This window comes from Podarcis pityusensis, assembly GCF_964106645.2.
Source record: "Podarcis pityusensis genome assembly, chromosome: 1".
Lineage (NCBI taxonomy): Eukaryota > Metazoa > Chordata > Lepidosauria > Squamata > Lacertidae > Podarcis > Podarcis pityusensis.
The window spans coordinates 117,924,729-117,940,982 of NC_138028.1; the positions used below are offsets into that span (position 1 = coordinate 117,924,729).

The 16,254-nt window shown below is 39.8% G+C and overlaps 1 protein-coding gene and 1 long non-coding RNA gene across 7 annotated transcripts in view; both read left to right on the forward strand.

The window, feature by feature from the left end:
* The window catches only part of OLA1 (Obg like ATPase 1), an 89,536-nt gene that overhangs the window by 50,209 nt on the left and 23,073 nt on the right, over nucleotides 1–16,254 (forward strand). The gene's annotated exons all lie outside the window — the stretch shown is intronic.
* On the forward strand, nucleotides 6,511–12,261 carry LOC308458848. Its single transcript, XR_013977732.1, has 2 exons — nucleotides 6,511–9,380; nucleotides 11,037–12,261. It is a non-coding gene; the product is annotated as an uncharacterized lncRNA (long non-coding RNA).

Sequence of the window (16,254 nt, forward strand, 5' to 3'; positions counted from 1 at the left end):
AACAATTAGAATATATTTTATTGGCAGATGTATTTTAATTTGCTTTTTGGTTCATGTTCTTAATCTGAACTACAGTTGGATTAGTTGCTCAGCTAGCACGACATATTTCTTGATTTAATTTGTGGTAATGCTATAAGGAGGTTAATGTTAATTCAGGAAGGATGCAGCAGTAAATATTTTCATAGGGTTTTTTCTCTTTTTTTTACAATGGAGTAGTATTAACATCAACATCAAAGAGTTGTTTTAAGGTTGTGGCAGAAGGGGGATATGGAAAGCTAAAGTGATCATTTTTTGTTTCCTGTATATCACCTTTTTTCAACAAATGAATATTTTTAATTGCTAGTAAAACACACTAACATTTAAATAACATGTCATTTTTCAATCTTAGGGGAGAAAACAGTGTGAATGATAGGACTTTTGTGTACTAGAGAAGGTAGCGTATTGACCTTTTGAAAGGTATAAAAACTGGAATGACTCCAAGGAACTACTTACTGGCATTAACAATGTTAAATTAGTCATTCAGTTGATTTATGATTAAGACCTTGTTCCTGAGGTGAAGCTGACATGGCAGCTGTGTTAGTTGCACTTTTATTATGATCAGATGACACTAATCATGATGTATATAGGAATCTACTTCAGCATTTTAAAATACAACTTACTATTCTTTAAACAAATAGTTAAATAATCAAAAGCCTTTACAGTAATTAAAGCTTTCTTTAGAGAATGTAGAAATGTAACTCTTTATCTAGTACTATTTCTATACTATATACTGGAAATAAAGTGTGATTTCTGGTAGTGAAATGCTGCCTTGTAAAACCTGAGCTATGAAACTGGATGGGGCACAAACATTCTTGTGGAATCAATTGGGGATTAAATTTATTGTAGCTTTGTATACCAGGGGGCCATTGCAGTGCATGCTGACTGATCATCTTATACAAGAGTACATATGTCACCCATGTGTTCAGTATGTTGACACATTCTCCCTTTAGAACAATAAAGTGAATTGTATATTATGTACACATCACAATGCAGATTTTGGAAACACATCTTCTTTGTTAATGCTTGCATTTATTTGAGCTAACATTTGCAGATGGAAAGATAATTTTGTATTCTACTTTAATATTATTTTTGAACCTCAGTAAGTTAAGTAAGTTAATAAGTTTGCACATCCAAATCAAGCAACGAAAGAATATTTGGGGAGGTGAGTGCTTTTTAGTCTGGGCTTTAGGCTATTAACTCTTGGAAATCCCAACACACCTGCTGACCCTGACGTTTCAGGAATATTTGTTGTGTACCAATCAACAGGATAAATTTGTGGTTATCTTTAGTTGTATTTTTAATTCTAAGGTGAAGATATTTTAAAGTATTTAACTTTAAGGTTTATTTGCTTCTCAACAGGTTTCCCAATTTCATGATAAAATGATGCAAACAATACCATTTTCATAGTATAAGGATGAGAACAAAAATCCATGAAACTACTTCCTATGCTGTTGTAGTGTTGCTGAACACTGTAGAGTTATTGCTGTTACTTTTTCTTCCTCACTGTTCACCACAAAGTTCCAGGTCGGTTTACAACAATATTAAACATACAAGAAGAATAGATTGGGTCATATATAGGGTTACAAAAATGAGGGTAAAGAGCTGCATTGCCAGCATATGATGAAAGCTAGGGTTGCCATATTTCAAGAGGGGAAAATCCAGACACAAAAAGTTGTCGAGCTTTTTTAGGGCAATTGCCTGATAACCCTGCCATTGCCCAAGCTGCCCAAGCCTGAACCTGGGTCGTCCATGCCAGAGCCTGAATCAGAGCCCAAGTTGATACAGCCCAAGCCTGAACCAGAACCCGGGCCTCCCATGCCAGAACCAGTGCCTGAATCAGAGTCCAGGTTGCTAAAGCTTGAACCAGAGCCACACAATCAAAATTTTAAAAACTTAAAAACAAAAAATCCAGGACATTTGCTTTAAAATGTAAAACTCCCCCTGGATGGGCATGTAGGACTCCCCCAAAGAGGACATGTTCGGGAATTCCCAGACATATGACAACCCTATGAAAGCTATGCAATTAAGGTGCCAGATGCAGACCTGTAGGGAGGCTGCAGCAGAGAATTCCCTCTCCTGAGGTGCTGCTCCCCAAGTTTCTAAGGGCGGTGGATCTACCAAGAGGGTCCCTTGGCTAGCCATAACTTCTGAGAAGGTCTGTAGGCAAGGAGGCAGTCTTTCATATATTTGTAGCCTAAGTTGTTTAGGGCTTTAAACATTTAATGCCCTTGTCCCCTTGTGATGCATGTTTGTCTTCCATGAACACGGTCTTAACAGTGAGTCTGTAAGTGACTGTGGAGGCTGCTTCTGGATCCCCACGTCCTTCCACAGTAAGGACATAGGTTTCCAGGCGGGAGTTGATCACAGTGAGGGTTTGCCAAGAGTGCCTTCCTCTTAGCTCGTTTCAGTTTTTGCCCTGAGTTTGTGCTTCTTCAAAGTCCGCAACACCTTTGGTAAAGGCTGTTCTCCTGTTGGAGCACTCACAGGCCAGTGTTTCCTGGTGAGTACATGATGCATGTATTCACCATGCCATTACTAGAAATGGAGGGCTTGGAGATGAAGAAATTTGCATCAAGGAAGGAAGATAATATGCACCGGGGGGCTCGATACTGACACATGAGACATGCATTTCTTACCATGCACCTGTCATAATGATGGAAATGATGGAACGCTCCTTGTTGAGCCTTGTGTGGTCATATACTGTGTCTGCAAAAAAGTAATAATAAAAACATATTGAAGCACATACAACCAGTAAAATCAGACTCATCTGCTCCAGGTGGGTGTAGTAGACAAGAGGAGGCAAGGCATTTGGGACAGACAGCTTAGTGTGGGATTCAAGCTAAAGCAAGTTTAGAATATTGCTTCAGCAATACATAACCCCGCATGGACTTAAATAAGGCAGCTCAGTCTGGGTGGTTAGCTCCACCCCTAGCAGAAGGAGCTTCTGGTTAAAGGGACTTTTCCTGTCCCAGCAGCCATAGACTCCTAAAGTGTGGGAGACATGATAATTCTGTTGGAGCTTCTGGACTGGAGTTCTCCGAGCTGGATGGGCAGCAGTGCAGTGACCCAAAGCCAGAAAGGGATTGACAAAATGGCCGCCTCCTGTGCTGGAGCTTCCAGTGTATTTGGGGCCATTGTGCCCTGCTCTGTGAGCAGTTCTCTTTTACCATCTGGTTCTTCCATAAAGTCCATGGCCTTGTCGCTTAAAGGGGAGAAGTTGAACTCTGAGGTCATGGCACAGACAAACCAGTACAGCTGATACAAATGTAAGGATGTAAAAAGAATATTGAAGGAAGAATTCCTTCATCAGCCTTCACTGTAGAAGATACTGGAAATAATCCATACTGGAGTCCAGATTATTTGAACAGCATGTGCGCAGTCTAACCAAATAACATTTCTTCAGCTTCACCATGGAGAGGTAGAGAATATCCCTCCAAAAATGAGAAGCTTCCAAAGTTATCCAAAATTTTTCACTTCAGGACCAGTTAGCTATTATTTTACCTTCTTTCATGTTTTAGGCTTTCAGTAAGTGAATGAACATGAAATGATTATAGTCCTCGGGGGCACACTTTCCCCTCAACATCCTTACTAATTTGTACCTATATTTCTCTAACATTTCTTCTTATGGTGCACAGAGGGCACTGTTTAAAAAAGTATGCCTAAGATTGGAGCTAAGTAGCCCGTTCAGACAACTGGACTTTGCATTACATCAGTTGTTAATGAACAAAAGGTTAATAAGTGTGAAAATACCCAGCATTTATCCCATATGGCAAAATTTGACTGAATGTTGTGGCTAAAGGCAGGCCCAGGGAAAAGCACTTTGGTTTGGGATGAGGGCAGTTCACCCCAAAACAAATCAGAGTAGAGGCCATTAGCCATAGCATGTACCAAGAAGTCCCTGAAGACTTTTAAGCTCAGCCTAGAACCAAGAAATATAAAAAATCAGTGTGGTCATCAAAACAACTCAGTCTGCATTGCCTCAGAAGATAGTAATGGCAAGTGCTAAAGACTGGAAGACATCAACCTCAGAAGCAGAAGAACCAGACGAAGAATTATCCATGGTCTCATAGGCCTTCCCAAATTTTCCTGGAAAAAAATGATTAATTGGATCTTTTTCAGTCTGGCTTAGAACTGAAATTGCCTTGGTCATCATGGGTTGACCTGGAGATGAGTAGGGGGAGTGTGGCCCTGTTTATTATTTTGAACCTCTCAGTGGCTTTTTATATAATCAGCTGTGAATATCCTTCTGGGGCACCTTGTCAGGATAGAATACTGTAGTTTAATGTCTACAGTCCTTCCTAGAGGGGGAAGCCTCAGAAGGTGTTGCTGGAATACTGCTTCTCTGTGCCATCCAGCCAGCATCTGTGTGATCGCTTTTGGTAGTGGTCTGGATAGAGGTGGATGAAGTAAGACTTTAATCCACACAGATGTATGGCTGCTCCTCTGTGATCACCTGGCAGGGGTGGCCAGGAATGCTTTTTAACTGATATGCCAACCGTGACCATATCATTTAAAAAATGACCTGGCCACAATTATTCAAGCTATAATACAGTAACATCCATATTGAATTACACCAATATGCTCTACACGAGGCTGCTTTTGGAGAGTGCTTGGAAACAACTGGCCCAAAATACAGCAGCCAGACTTCTAGCAAGGGCTCATGTCATATAATTATGATTTTATCCCAATTTATTTCAGTTTGTAGCCAAGTCCAATTCAAGGTGCTGGTGCTTTTAAAGCCCCAACCCGTTTGGGGCCAAGATATCCGAAAGACTGCTTTGTCCTGTATGTACCATCCTGTGCGCTCAGATCCACACCTGAGGCTGTTTCCCTTGTAGATTGTGCGGTAGGCAGAAGAGTTGGGACCTTTTCAGTTTTGGTGCTGCATTTTAATTGAATATATTTAGTTCATTTGTATCCCAACTTTCTTCCGAGGAAGTCAAAGCAGTATCCATAGGCTCCCCACTCCACTTTATCCTCACAATGTTGTTGTTGTTTAGTCATTTAGTCGTGTCTGACTCTTCGTGACCCCATGGACCAGAGCACGCCAGGCACTCCGGTCTTCCACTGCCTCCTGCAGTTTGGTCAAACTCATGTTGGTAGCTTTGAGAACACTGTCCAACCATCTCGTCCTCTGTCGTCCCCTTCTCCTTGTGCCCTCCATCTTTCCCAACATCAGGGTCTTTTCCAGGGAGTCTTCTCTTCTCATGAGGTGGCCAAAGTATTGGAGTCTCAGCTTCAGGATCTGTCCTTCCAGTGAGCACTCAGGGCTGATTTCCTTCAGAATGGATCGGTTTGATCTTCTTGCAGTGCATGGGACTCTCAAGAGTCTCCTCCAGCACCATAATTCAAAAGTATAAATTCTTCGGCGATCAGCCTTCTTGATGGTCCAGCTCTCACTTCCATACATCACTACTGGGAAAACCATGGCTTTAACTATACAGACCTTTGTTGGCAAGGTGATGTCTCTGCTTTTTAAGATGCTGTCTAGGTTTGTTGTTGTGAGGGGTATAATGGAGAAATAATGAGGGTTCCCAAGTGAGCTTTAGGACTGAGTGTGTTTTAGAATTTGGATCTCCCCAGTTCTAGTCTGAAAGTCTAACCACTATGCTACATTGGCTGTCAATACACTTCAGAATATTTTTCCAATAGAGATCTGCTTGATAGCTGCTTGGCAAACTGAACTCTTTAGAAAAAAAGGCTATTGCTGATTGTTGTTTTATTTAGATGCTGATCTTGTTTTATATAATCTGATTTTGATGTATATTTTGTCATTTTCTAAAACTACTTTGGTACAAAAACCATAGGATGTCGAATATACTAAATCAAATAAGTATATTAAGCCACCTGCACTGTAATCTGCAGTCCTACGCACACTTACTTGGGATCAAGTCTTGTCTTAATTCATTGTTACTTACTTCTGAGTAAATGGTTTTTGAGGGTAGACGGTAAGGTAGATAAGAGCATAAGATGAGCCCTACTGTTGCTGTGGAGAAACCTAGACCAGCAAAATAGTTAAGTTGACAAGTTTTGAACTGTTTCTGGCATTTAGTGTCTCATCTCCTGTGACTCCCAAATCAATTAACTACAGTGGTACCTCGCAAGACTAATGCCTCGCAAGACAAAAAACTCACTAGACGAAAGGGTTTTTTGTTTTTTGAGCTGCTTCGCAAGACGATTTTCCCTATGGGCTTGCTTCGCAAGACGGAAACGGCTTGCAAGTTTGTTTCCTTTTTCTTAACACCGTTAATACAGTTGCGACTTGACTTCGAGGAGCAACTCATAGAACGTGGTGTGGTAGCCTTTTTTGAGGTTTTTAAAGACTTTGGTGATTTTTGAAGCTTTTCCAAAACTTTCCCGACACCGTGCTTCGCAAGACGAAAAAAACCGCAAGATGACAAAACTCGCGGAACGAATTAATTTCGTCTTGCGAGGCACCACTGTACATCTCTGCTTGTGCAACATAATATGTGTACCTATAGCAGCCATAAATGTCATCAACGTTACCAAGTAACTATGTTTTTCCTGCTTTTCTCTAGTAATAGTGACTCTAGAAACTACTGCACTGCAAGAAACTTCTGTAACTTTTCATTCTGTGGGCCTTTGAAAAGACTTCGCCTACAATGCATTTATATCTGGGTGCATACTTGTTTGTTCCAAGCTTATATTATTTTCATTATCAATCATCTTCAGTCTAGAAACAGACTGTCAACCACTGCAGCTAAGAGAACACCAATTTTACTTCTTCCTGCCAAAGGGTAGGCAGCTGTATTGTAGGCTTGGTCTTCTTTATAGAGAACCAAAATATTTACATTTCATTTTAAAAGTAATAAGGGTGGAAGTGGTTATGGTGGCCCCGTTGGAATAATACATGGAGTAAGGCACTCTAGACCATGCTCACTTGCTGCTAAACGACAACTCGCTAAATTGTGCCCAGAAATTAATCTCAGTATCAGTTTTAGACATTCCCACAGGCTCACTCTTTAGATGTAGCTAAGTATTTTGAACTAATTGAAGTTTCCAAACAGTCTTCAGGGTCTTTCTCTTTCTTATAGTAAACGAGCCTCATAGTTACCAGGACTTCTGTCATAATGGCCAGGAGTGGCTACAACTGGAATCACAGCCTGAACTTAGGAAAAAGAAGCCCTGGCCATTTCCCCCCCCTTGCCACCTGGAGCAATGGTTGGTCCAGAAGCACCTCCAGTAGCATCCGCCTCTTAAGTGGTTCTCTAGTGGGAACCACTTGCTGCAAGTGCATCATTACTGACTGGCTAGCACTCAGCAGCCTGCATTTTAGCAATCGTGAAACGTGTGCTTCCAATGTGCTAATTGAGCTGTCTAAGGTGATCGAGAGCAGGGAAGCCGAGGGGGGAAAGTAGCTCCTGCCAGACCAAGACTTCACTGGCCACTGGCTACTTGCCACCCTTGGCTTCCCTCAAGGCTGTTCCAGAGTCCTTCAGGAGAAGTGCCAGCCTTATGCAACAGAAAATACAACTCCCCGATCAGTTTAGATTGACAATCACAGGGTAAATCACCTCGCTGCAGATGTTTCACAAGCCTACCAGGACATGAATAACTTTGGCAAGATCACTATTGTGCAAGCCAAAGTCCTTGTGCAGGGCTTCTGCTAATGGGACTCGGTAGATTAATCCCACTCAGAATGATGAACTAGATGGACCTTTGGCCTGATCCAGCAGTCTTTTCTTATGTTTTCCCTTGAATATAAGGATCTGCTTGCTGAACTGCCATTCAGCACCTAGGATTAAATGCGCGTAGGGTGTTGCACTTGAATTTAGCTGGGTATATTATTTTGTGTTATTTCCTTTGTTACTTTTTGTTACCTACTCTGAATTTTTTGAAAAGCTAGCAGTTTAACAGCAGCAGCAGCAAAATAGTGCTAATAAATAAAAATAATAACTTTCTTTGAACCACACATGATAACATAACCAGTAGGGGCATTAAATACATAGATTTTTCAGTCTCTAGATTACTGCATGCCTCTCATAGAAACTTTATAAGCAGATTGTACATTTTTAACCTACTGCAAATGACTGAATAGCCTTTGTCTTGTGAACAAAAATCAAAACTCTATTCAGTGGTACTAGCAGTTAATATGAAATTCGGGCATTATTACCTGGGTCACCTATAATTTGGGGATCTTAATTTTTTTTAAAAAACATTAAAAAACCTTTCAGTGTGATAAATGTTTGTCTTTGGCTCCCTCTATCAGTCTCTCTTATTTGACTTTGGGAATTACTGATTTTCCACAGCGCATGCCTGTCTAACAGATTGAGTAGGTATAAATGTATCAGCAGGTACACCCCTCCCTGTGTGTTCTGTTTGGTTAAATAAAAATATAATAAATAATTCAGATTGCAAGGGGTGGTATGTATCTAGCTGCCCCTAAAAAATAATTGCCACATGTCAGTGTGAGGCCTTCTTAAACATTTCTTCTGGCAAGAAGTCTGCCATATTCTAGGGTATCAATATGTTATATATGAAAGTCTTCCTTGTTTTTTAAGTGTGTTTTTTTCCTTTAATGGCAGTGCATTATATACATTTTGAGGAGTTTTAATATCCAGCTATTTCATTGCCCTGCTGACATTGTGGGTAACTGGATTGTTCTATTCATGGTTTGCAGCAGATCAAAATGATTTGATATGCTAAGCTTTTTCTGACAGAAGATACAAAGTTTTGACAAACATGCATGGCACAGCAAGTGTCCAATTCTAAAGAGCAAAAATAAATGCAAACCACCATTATGGGGAACACAAACAGGCTGAAAGCAAGTTATTAGTAAGCAAATAATTGTTGAACTGTTATGAATGGAATAGGATGTTGAAATAAGACATGATTGGCTGATGTTACATATGTCCTTGATTACCTTCCCTGTGCTTTTATCCTAATAAGTGACATTCTTTGTATTCCCTTGGATGGCTAGACAGTCTGACACTAAAGAAGAATAAATATTGCATGTGGTACACATTAAGCTGTCATCTAAGACAGCATTTATAAAAAGTAACTGGAGAAATTCATAAGAAATTCTGTGGTGCTACAGTTTCCTGGCTCCAGTCATAATTGTCAAACTTCTTGACACATTCAGGTCTTCTAAATGCCTCCAGTTTACCATGGCTTAGTGTGTGAATATTTTCATGGATTTTTATTTTCAAATATTGTTGACTATTAACATTGGTTTATCTTAATTTAATCTGTTAGCTGCTGGGTATTTACTTTAATGGAGCAAGGCAAAGAAATAGTAGTAAAAGACCTGGAAATGCATTAGATGGAACCTTGAAAGCCTATGAAGAAAATAGAATACTTTAATGCAGCCCATCTAATATGTAAGTCGATATCTATGTACAGGCTACTAGTTGAATCTTGTAGAGCAAAAGCAACCAAGATTGGAATTCTTTATAAAATGATAGCAGAACCTCTCTAGAATGGTGTTAGGGTTTTTTTTTGGGGGGGGGGGTGCATTTTGCTTTAGTAGAGCAATTACCATTCTTTTCTGACAAACTAAAATACATAGTATAGATACCTTTCATTGGCGTAACATGATTATAAACACAATAGACTAAACAAGACCTGGCATTTATGTACTTAAGAATGAATGGCCAGATCAAATATTGTAACAGTTTCCAGAAAAGAAGCAATGGTCCTTAATGGTGCCCAATGACATTTGAAAGCCCACCCCTCTCTATAGTGGATTCTACCTTTACTTTGAAATATGACTGTTCTGAACAAACCTTGCTGGTGTCCTGCATTTCTACCATCAGATTGGCCCTTTGAATGATCTAATATTTATCTACTGAATTAAGTGAATGTCACCTTTAAAGAAGGAATTAGTAAAAGAACTTGGGTCTCTGGGTAGTTTGTTCTGTAGAAGAAGGAAATCCGTAAAGTTACAAGTTTTGTACAAGAATGCAAAGCAGCATTGTTGACTTGAGGCATTATATTGCAGCTGTAATGTATATTCTAACTATCTTTCGTATTTACCAGCTTTCTAGATTACATGTAAATGTTCCAGGTTTTTCTTTTTATGGCGTGTTTTCAATAATTTAGTTCTAAAATACTATGTTTCCTATGACTACCAAGTCATTTTTGTTGCATTATATCAGTGCTCTTATCGTGACCTGAAGAAATATAGTACACTCTGGATCAGAATTTACTTGCACCGTATTTTTATTATTCTAAGATGCTTTGGATGGGCATTGCCCGAAAAAGCAGATTAGAAGTATTTTAAGTTAATAAATAAAAACTCCATGTTCAATTTTATATAGTTTCTGGCAAAGTGATCTTTTCCAGGTAAAAAAAGGACAAGTTCAAATACTACATTTCTGCAGTTTCCCCTCCCACAGATACAGTATTGACTTTGACATCTGCAAAACTTATAAAACATAAAATTTGAATTAGCGTATCTGCAATTTAAACATATTTCCCTAGAAATAATATTGATTGATATGAATGAGTTTTATTGTAAGTAAAGTGCCAGGGATTGGGATGTAAATAACCTATTTGGCTTGAAGAAACTTTTCTCCAAGTATAACACTGCTCAAATGTTAGCTGTAACTGTTAACTCTCTAGACCACTACAGAGCACAAAATATTTGCCCAACTGGTAAATTGAACTGTAAGTCCCACTGTGGGAAATTGCTTTGCTGTGCTCCAAACAGCAGTTATCTTAGTAATTGTAGCTGAATTCTTTTGTAGCTAATAGACCACTGATGCCCTTTTCCAGTGGCAGAATTATTTTATCGTTAGTATTTTAATTGCAAAATGAAAAATACACCATGTGTTCTAGTGATTTAAAAATGATTAAGCAGCACCATTTTAATTGGCGTTAAGAGATAGCTCTATTTTTGTTCCAGTTTATAGTGTACATACCTAGCATTTCACATTCTAAACTGGAGCTCACAACAAGGAGCTTATCAGAGCAAATTGTCTAGTCCATCCCCTTCCTCACTCAAAACCTAATGACCCTTTATCATCATGGTTTAGATTGCTGGACACAGATGTGAGAAAATACAAGTAATCTACAGGTAACTACAGTAGCTGCACTGATGTTCTCGGAAAACTGACTGCTGAGAAGATAAAAAGCTTCCCACAGAGTTTGTGACTTTCCAGCAGCAAAGCACATCATGAGCTCATACATGAAGTTTTATTTGTTGAAGACTCACAATAAGATGCATTAGGACATTCAGCAGGGACTCTTTTTAGATGAGCTCAAAATTTTTGTGAGGTTGATGCACTTTTAGTTGATGTACTAGTGCATAGTATCAGACATAATAGTTCCGACAATGCCAATAAGCTTTTCTTTTTTGAAAAGACTTCAAGGAGTAGAAACAAGTAAAGGAGTATTAATATTGAAATAGCACATTCATTTTCTATAGAATCTAATGTAGTTCTGGCATTCCTTTGTTATAATATTGAAGCATTTGTGCTAAGAAGCATTTTTTGTATGTTGGAGAGAAGTTTTCTGAAGTTTTTCAATGAATGGTATTTGAAAGGAATTGTTTATGGGCAGACAACTGTTTTTTTCTGCTTTTGACTGATCACAATGCTAAACACAATGCTAAATATGTTAAACTGCTAGTTGCAAGAAAGAGGGTCTTTAGTCTAAATCAGGAGTAGTCAACATGATGCCCTCCACATATTATGGATTCTTATTTGTGCCCATTGGACATGCTGGCTGAAGTTTATGGGAGTTGTAGTCCAAAACATAGAATGCTACTCCTACTCTAAAGGACGATGTTCACCTCAGTTCTTGTTAGCAGCTACATTTGCATCATGAGGAAGCATACATAATATTTTAAAAATTATTTATATTGTTCTGACGTTAACATATGAGAGTGCCGGAGGTGAAATAGTTAAACAGGTTACCCAATCAGAACCCAGGGGGGTGGAGTCAGAGGGACTATAAAACCAGCTCTGGGAGGGGCGAAGGGAGGAGTTGGGAGTTGGGTGGTTGGTTGGTTGGAGTTGAGTGGATTGGGATAGAGTCTGTGGGTAGGTTGAGTTAGTGTAGCGAAATAAGCTGAGTCAGGAACAGCTAGGGGCTAGGAAGACAAGTAAATATCTGAGAGGTGGTTTAGTGAGTGAGAGCAGGTAGCGGAAGTTATAGGTCTGGATAGGCACCCCATGATTGTAATTGACCGATACCGTTTATGAAACCACATGCTTGTTAAATTGCAATAAATAAACAGAAGTTTATGTTCCAGTTTAACCCTGACTGGACTCAGTATTGTACCAGGTAGGGCCTGGGTGGTGGCAGCGAGAAATAAAGTGGTGGCACAGGGATCAATAGATGGTGAAACGTCCAGGGACCCTTTGTGATCGCCACAATTGTCACAATCTTACTTTAAGTTTGTAGGCACAGGAAACTTGAGAACTTTCAGACTTTGTTGGATTCCCAACACCCATCAGACTCAGTCAGCATGAAGGTTGATGAGAATTGTAGTCCAGCAAGATCTGGAGGAGCACAGTTTTTCTATCCTGGAAGTAAGAGCAGATGCACATCTTTGCTCTTGTCAATAGAATAATAGAATTGTAGAGTTGGATGTGATCCCGGGGGTCATCTAGTCCAACCCCCTGCGAGGCAGGAATCTCAACTAAAGCATCCATGGCAGATGACCGCCCAACCTCTGTTTAAAAACCTCCAACAAAGGAGAGTCCACAACCTCCCGAGGGAGTCCTTTCCCCTGTTGAACAGCTCTTGCTTTCAGAAACTTCTTCCTGATATTTATAATAGTAGTGAGTATTGATTCTGTTTTTCTGTTTACTTAAGCATAAATAGTTATTATTTATTAAACATATCATTCACGTTGTAAACAAAAAGTAACTCAGAGAGGCTTAAAACAAGCAAAATAATTGATAAAGTTTTGTGATTCAGCTATACAGATGAAAGACTTGACTTCTACTATATATACTTTTATTTCAAAAATGAATAGGTGACTTAGACTCAGCTGAGACACCAGTGAGAAAACAACTTGGGCACCAACATACATCCTGCACATGTTGGGATCTTCCGTTCTTTTTAAATCTGTTCCTACCGGGGTGAATGAACAATCCTTAAAGACTGTATATAGATTGTACCTGATTACCCTTAGCCAAATATCTTCTTCCAGCTCTCCCACATGCTAGAGGGAATGTGGCGGATTAGGTACATATATTCACATGGGGGTGGCGTCATCCACTTGTTGAGACATTTTGGAAGAAGATATTTTAGGAAGTTAGTCTTACTACAATTCACCAAATTGCTCAGAATCCTGGAATAGCACCCCTTTCAATATTTGATGAAGAAGATTCATCGGATGTGAGGGCGATCTGGCTGCGACATCTGTCACCCCATTGATCGCCAGGGTTGATTCAGCTGATCTGGCTGGCTAGGTGGGTGTCCCCTTCCTCCCTCACCGCTCCATGTGCGTCCCTCCCGAAGCTGCGCGCTCAGTGGAAGAGACGGCCATCCCAGATAGAAGGAGTGTACCGTTCTTCGGTCAAGGGTATACGATAGCTGTGCTCCCCTGCTAGAACCTCCAAACAAGCTCAAGGTCCATTTGTAGGAGAACGTAGGGTAGTCAAGCTTCCAAGACTCCAGACACATCCAAGTAAGGCGCTGCATGTGGCAGTTTGCCATTCTTTAAAAAAAAAAAAAGAAAGAAAGAAAAAAAAAAGAGAAGAAGATTCATCATTGTATATACATTGGATCCACTAAGAATTTTATTTACAGCAGCCAGGCTTAATGTAGAAATATTTTGGAAGTCTGTATTGCCTCACGTGCTTGAGACTTGTTTCCAAGAAATTTGGACCCTGGTCAGCTCAACATTAATTTAGAGTAAAGAGCATGTGAGTAGATACATTCAACACAATGTGGTATAGTTTTATTATATACATAATTAGAACAACATAATTATCAGTCCCTTATAACACGTAGTACTTTATAGAAAGACATAATGAAACAATTGGATACTTGCTCTGTATTAAGTGGTCTCTTTGTAATTGATCATTGTATTGAATCGAAGGCCCAACTCTTGTTATACTTTTGGTTTTTGTTGTTGATGTATTTATATTCTGAAAATAAATAACATTTTTTAAAGTGCTGTCATGGTTTATGAAAGCTAGCTGAAATCCTAAACCATGCTTTAACTTAGCTTGTTTCCTAAAGCATAGTTAACACTAAGCACATTTGGTCTGGGTTTGCATAGAACAAGTAACCAAGCAAAAGTTTCCAATCTTTGTAACCTTGAGACACTGTCATGTTACGTTAAACCATAGTTTAGTGTTATGTGGAAAGTGCACAAGGTGTTAGCCTTATGCTATACACTAGGGAATAGGTTCTGTTGAGCACAATGAGAATGAATGCAACTTGTATCTCTGCCGTAACTTTAAATACATTACTGAATTGAGGAAGGTTCTTGTACAGTTCATCAGAAAGGTGTTTTAACAGACAAATAAAATAAATAAAAATCAACCATAAATTTCCATACAAAAACCATTGGTATATGATTAGTTTTAGTGGTCCTTGTTATGCACATGTCTTGATCTTATAATAGATAAAAGAAAATATCAGTTTCATTCTGGCTACGTTTAACTAGAATGCAAACATTGATCATATTTTGCAGCCTTCCTGAATATGTGTGTTTGCATTAAAATACATTTCCTGGTTGAAGAGGATTATTAGCATCAGAGGCATAACATTACGCAGTCCGTTGCCTCCTACGTGCAAAGAAGTCCACTCTTCTGTTAATTGAAATCCTACCAGATTGTGAGTGTTGCGATATCAGCAAGTGTCGCTTAAAGTCCCTTCTCATTTTACATTTGGGGTATGGGATCACTGCCATGCACCTTCTTCCTGTGCTGCTCAAGTAACACGGGAAGCTATATGGGAGGAGTGCAGATTGTGGCTTCTCACACTTTACAGTTGCTCCTGACAGAAATGGGAAACAATATTGGTAGTGGTTGGAGCTGCTCTGTAGCAGTTCCTATGATGCAGTTGTCACAAGAGAAAGAACCTTTAGAAGAGAGCAGTTTCATAAAGTCAGCTATCACTGTTTTCTTCTGTCTTTGATGAAGTAAAGGTAAAGGGACCCCTGACCACTAGGTCCAGTCGTGACCGACTCTGGGGTTGTGGCGCTTATCTCGCTTTATTGGCCGAGGGAGCCGGCGTACAGCTTCCGGGTCACGTGGCCAGCATGACTAAGCCGCTTCTGGCGAACCAGAGGAGCTCACGGAAACCCCGTTTACCTTCCCGCCAGAGTGGTCCCTATCTATCTACTTGCACTTTGATGTGCTTTCAAACTGCTAGGTTGGCAGGAGCAGGGACCGAGCAACGGGAGCTCACCCCGTCACAGGGATTCGAACCGCCGACCTTCTGATCGGCAGGTCCTAGGCTCTATGGTTTAACCCACAGCGCCACCCGCGTCCCCTTTGGTGAAGGGGACTCTGATGAAGACATGACCTCAAAGCAGGTGACATCATTCTGTTGGCTCTGTGGGGATGTAGTGATGCTATTTCCTAGCAACAACTATGTTTGCTAGTACACAAAGATTGGCTCTTACCCATGGGAATTGTGATACAATAGCCATTACTGACCAGTGGCTTGCCATTGGCTCCCCATGCTTCTCTTTGCTTTTTTTGGGGGGGGGGGGTCAAATCCTTGCCTTGGTGAATCTTCAGTAATATGCTTCAGGGCTGGAAGTATTGAATGGTGTAGTTATTTTCCTTCAGCTTTCCAGACTATATGAAGTCTTATTGATGGACCTTGATCCATATTATACAGGTAGCTATGTAAAGAATGATTGGGAAGGAGATCAGGCTGGTAGGAACATGTAGATGTAGCTTTAATATTAACGTTCTATCAAGATGACCACGATGGTTTCAGCACTTCTGCAATGAGTCGTGCTGTATTCAGCACAATAGCAAATCAGTAACAATACCAGAGCCCTAGACTACTACTATAGGAATCCATTCTTGGGTATTGCACTGATAGAATCTGAAATATTGCTTGATAATTTGCATAATACATTAAATGTGTATTCAGTGCCTGAATGAGTACGTTCATTCATTTTATCACCACTTTTTTCCCCTAGGAAGGCAAAAGATGAGAACTGGCATGTGCTTGTAGTCAGGCAGCCATGTGTAATCCTGTTTTGAATCTGTTGGAATGCTATGGATGGATAAGGATGAATAATGTTGTCTGAGCTACAAATTTTCACGTTTT